Raw genomic sequence first — 5,586 nt, forward strand, 5'->3', positions numbered from 1 at the left:
ATATCTTCTAGGATATATATGCTCTATGCTATCCTTATATCTGAGAGGGTAAGGGTAGATCTTAAGCTTCTTAGCATCACACCAATGTCTAAGTTGCTAGATAAGGCTAGATCTAGAGATTATCATTAAGCATGCTAAGAGATTAGATGTTTTGTTTGATTTTTGACATAAATGATCTGTTGTTTAATGCCTGCTTTTATATGTTCTTTGCTAAGTGAGAACTAGCCTAGAAATATCTTAGCTTGATTGTTATTGCCAAGAGATTGGATTAACTTGTATTAGAAGATCATTGTCTAGAGATAGCTCATGTTTGATTGAGGTTTGTTGACCAGTTTAGATGACCATAATCCAAAGTCCAGCCCATGAATCCATTCTTAGGACCTTTCTTGTCTATTGATTTCCCTGCTTTAATCTTGTTCAATCGCTTGTTGTTTGATTTACTTTCGTTCTGCTCTGTTTTTGGTTGTTGCTCTATTTCTCGAATTTGCCCACTCGACCTAGTACTCGATCGAGCATCCGATCGAGTGCTTGCTCGAGCTCGTTCAAGAGCTTCCTGTTTATGTCCTGCAACTTTCTTGTTTCATCATTCCTGTTTCATTACTGTTGCATTCATTTAGTTTCCTGTTGCATTTACTTAGTTTTCTGTTTGATCATGTCCATTACTTGTCTTGCATTAGTTCATTTCCTGTTTTTGTTTAGTTTCATCACAGCTTTGATCATTCTGTTCTCTTAGCATTTAGCATCTTGTCTTATTAGCTTTTACATTCTGCAATTCATATTTGTCATTAGGTTGTTAGTTCCAAATCATCATCATAATTGGCTTGACTTAGATAAGTGTTTATATCCTGATTGCTTGCATCTCACTCAAATTTGGTTTGACATCCTTTATGCTACAACTACATAAGGGTAATTGAAACACCTTGCATCCACCTGATCATTCATCATCTCTATCATCATTCATCATACCACACACACCTACAAAGATCTTGTTTCAACATGGCAATGGGAGAGGCAGCTAAGAAGGCATTATGGGTTAGAGGACTTGCAATGGAATTGGGTGTTGAGCAAGGTGTAGTTCAGCTACACTTTCATAGTCAGAGTGCTTTATATCTGGCTAAGAATCAAGTGTATCATGGTAAGACAAAGCAGATTGAGGTAAGATATCACAAGATCAGAGAGTTATCAGTTTCTGGTGTGATTATACTGCAGAAGATGCACACGTCTGAGAATGCAGTTGATATGTTGACCAAGCCAGTCACCATGGAGAAGTTAAAGCACTGCTTGGATTTGCTCCAGGTCTTTCATTGCTAGATGAAGACAAAAGGTTCCCCCAAAAGCTAACAAGGAGTTGAAGTTGAAGTCAATGAGATTTTGTCGTCAAGGTGGAGTTTGTTGTTAAAGTGACTTGAAATCTCTGAAGACGTCTACAAAGATGTACAAGACTGTGTAAGGCGTACAAGGCTTTTACGGGGCTTTTACTGGACTTTTGTAGAGACCGACTCAAGGCAACTTAGGGTTAGGTTTTGGGGGTGTAGGCGGTGCAGCCGCCTGTGCAGTGTAATAGATTCTAGAAGATTCACAAGATCTTTTATTTCCTATTGTATCGGGTTTTTTTAGGCTTATATAAAGAGACTAGGGGTTTGTAAGGTTGGTTATCATATTAATAATATAAACCCTAGACAAAAGGTATTCGCCTCAAGAACACACTATTTTCTCTTTAACGCTTTCTTATTTCTGTTTCTGTTGATCCGAATTCACAACATAAAGAACTTGGACCAACTGGTTATGAATAAGGTTATATTACATAGTATTAGTAGGCGATTCTATTCATTGGCTGAGTCTTCTTAAAAGCGAGATTATCGTAATTGGGCAGTTAAAGAGCTGAGCAACCTGAATCAAACCAAGTTGTCTTTGAATTGTCCGCGGCACATTCCTTTGATTTGAGCAACCTCAAGTGGTTCAGGGGATCTCTCACCCATGGCACTTTCATTTTTTTTCGATATCCAAAGGATCTTGGAGATGTATCATTAGTAAAAACTGGTCATATAGTTACGAAAAATTGCTACGAAATCATTTATAACAAATATTACCTACACGAAGTTACAAAATAGTCACAAATTTTTAGATAGGTTATTTTGTGGCAAATTTGTAAGTTTCTGTCATAAAACAATTACAAAAAGATACAGTTTAGATTTGTAGCTAATTTACTACAAACTTAGAGACTAAATATTTTGTAGCACTTGACTAATCGTAACAAATTGTAGTTTAATATTTTTTAAATAATAGAAATTGTTTATCTACAAACAGGTTGTTGTAACTTGAATCACAAAATTCGTCGGTTTGGTTCGTAGCAGAAAATTTTGACCCCAAAATATTTTGTTTCAGTATAGTTTAACTTATTAAAAGATATATATTTGACAAAAAAAAGAATAAAACAAGAAAACCCTCACACTCAAAATCTCTCGACTTAACACTTGGCTCCTCGATCTGAATCTCTTCCTCTTCATGCCTTCATCATGCCTTACATCTCTGTTTCAGATCTAACTATTTTTCGTTTCAGATTTGACCTTTATATCTAAGCATTTTTCTCAGATCTGACCTTTATATCTGACCATTTCTTTTCAGATCTCGTCGCCGTCAACACTCTTCGATGTTTAAAAGGTAAATCTCTCGTTTTTACTTCTCAAATCAACAAAAAAAAAAACAATTGGATTTTCTTTTATTTCTTAGGATCCAAAGAAGGGAATGCATATAGAGAAGAATCTATCCAGCGAAAGAAAGAGAGCAGCGGAGAGGTGGCGGAGGAGAGCGGCGGAGAGCAAAAACCTTTCTCCGTTGAAGCATTTTTTATTTTCTATTTCAATTTTATTTTGTAAAATTAAAATTATTTTCGCAATTTAATAAACAAATTGTTTTGATATTTTAATTTAATCTATAATCGCCAATTTTTTATTTATTAAAACTATATGAGGAGGCCACAGATTAGTTATTGATTACTTTGTGGCTACTAATCCACGGACATTTACCTGGTAAATTCGTGGCTATATGAAGCTAATAGTTACGCAGCTTTTAGTCGTTTTGTGTATCAACATACACAATAAATCGTAGCAAATGGTAGCATTTGCCCACAAATTGTGTAGTCTCTAATTTGTAGCACTTTGCGACACTTAGTGACGATGGAGGAATTTGCTACGACCAAATAGTTATTAATATTTTTTGTCGCAAATCTGTAACAAATCTTTTTTTGCTACAATCATCATGAGATATCTACAGAATTATTCGTAACTATATGACAAGTTTTTACTAGTGCGTATATGAGGAATGGAGGTTAGAACATACAACCGTGGCTGGAAATCGCAAAGGCAACCTCATAGATGATAGTGCCACCAAGGATCAATCGTTCATAGCAAGAAATGGTTCATCCTGGACTATGGTGCTCATTAGTTCTACAGCAGTCAATTTTATTACCTATTGGTAAATGGTAATTGGTCTTTTTCTTGGTTTTGTACTATGCTTCCTTTCATCGTTATATGAAAGAATTATAACGATGTTAAAATAATCATAAAGTTGCATAAATTAATGTCACTGTTCAAAGGAAAAACAAAACAAACCAAAAATCAGCAAACTATTACCAAGAGATGATGATACTCTCAAAGGTGATTTGGGAAATAATGGAGCACATATTCGTTTCCAACTCCATTACTGGATTCGTCATCTGCGATATATTCCTTTGAATTGGAATCTTCTAAAGCTTTCTCTCATCGGATCACAAAATAAAATGTAATCTGATTTGTGAAACGTGCGTGTGACATAAATAAGCTCACCAGCATGAGTAAAACCTTTTAGTTTTAGTTCGACACCCTTTTGATGGTGATGGTAAGGTACAAGAAACTCTTTTCTTGACCATTTCTGTTTCCCTGCATCCTCCAAAATCCACAATTTGCCCTTCCAGTCGATACCGTTATCATCAACAACAGCTAACTGCCCCTCGTAACTTATCAGCATGTCCCTACAAATATCCGTTGGTAAATCTATCATACCAAATCTTTCGAATCTGACATCAAAGCTTATTATAACCCAAACACCCTTATGATATATATCCGCTATGTAATATATAACCCCCTTGATGCATCGTCCAAAAGTATTGTAGTCCGAATAATGATTATGGTTGGTTTTGACCGTTCTCCATGATTCTTGAGCTGATCCCAATGTTAACACCCGACACACTTCAGAACTTCTTGAATAAGGTATGCACATTACTTTGTGTTTACCTTCGACTGGATCATATCCTAAGAACATTGTTATATTAGATCAGTTCTCATCGGGTTTTGGAAAGGTTAGTAACTGTCTCTTGCTAGGGTTCCAAATTACAGGCGTTGCTGATACTTGAAAACAGATCAAGCCATGTACAGATTCCGTAGGGGGTAAGTCACAACGTCCTTGTGGGAATTTCATATGGTAACGATAAATAGGCTGAGAACAAGAGTAAGAAGACTCTTTGGAATTCTGATTATCTTGAGGAATTGAGGAAACAAACAGCTTGCCATTTGCTATGAAGCAGACAAGAAGACTCGGCCGCAGTGTTGAGAAGCGAGTTTCGTAGGAGTTGATGAAATATGAATCGGTGGTGATTGATGACCAAAGCTTCGACACGCAACGGAATCTCAAAACAGATCTCGCAGGCAGCCTTAAGAGTATTTCTGAGGTTAGATCAACAGGAAAGGGCGACGTCGGTTTCAATTGCGTTCTTCTTTTTCGGTAGCCGCCTTTTCTCCTCTTCTCTTTTGGTTGCTCCATTTTTGTATGTGTCGAAACCCTAATTTGTTAAGCTGTGTTCCTTACTTCCTTAGACCATTTCTTGTCATTATATATTCTGCTAATTTTTTCGGCAGTACTTAGGGCTGACTGGTTCAAAGCTGCGGTTGCGGTTGCGGTTGTGGGAGATTGCGGTAGCGGGCGTTTGCGGTTTCAAGCGTTATTAAACGTTTTGAACGATTGGTTTAGCAGTTTAAAATTGGTACGTTTGCAGGAGGTTTACGACTGGTTGACCAACGGGTGCAATAGCGGTTGGAACATAATAAATGTGATATATAATATAAATGTTTTAAAATAGAAAAAAAATAAACTTGATTAATAATTAAAAATCATAAAAAAAAAGTACAATAATTATTTAGAAAAACAAATAAATTTCATAGTGAAATGTTTATTACTTTATGCATTTGGTTTATCACCAAAAATTGCATCAAGTAATGTGACAAATGGCAAAACAAGTGACAAATGGCAAAACAAGTGCTTGATACCGTGAATCTTCTGGATTATTTTTGAAAGGACCGACCTTTTTTTAAAAAAATAATAAATAATAAATATATTAATATAATAAATAAACTACAGCTAGTGGTCCCATACCCTCTAGCCAACTAACCACATTCACAATCAACAGCGGAATAACCATACCAATATCCAATAATACTCCAATAATAATCCAATATTATAGCATAAGCAATATTCCAATACATAACAACAAGAAACATGAAACCAGCAACCTAGCAATGTTTCTAATGACTCAACTCTAGCAACCTAGCAATG

The 5,586-nt window shown here is 35.8% G+C and overlaps 1 pseudogene; it reads right to left on the reverse strand.

Annotated features, from left to right (window-relative positions):
• Positions 3,651–4,797, reverse strand: LOC104759812 (annotated as a pseudogene).

Source organism: Camelina sativa, chromosome 17 (assembly GCF_000633955.1).
Source record: "Camelina sativa cultivar DH55 chromosome 17, Cs, whole genome shotgun sequence".
NCBI classification, from domain to species: Eukaryota; Viridiplantae; Streptophyta; class Magnoliopsida; order Brassicales; family Brassicaceae; genus Camelina; species Camelina sativa.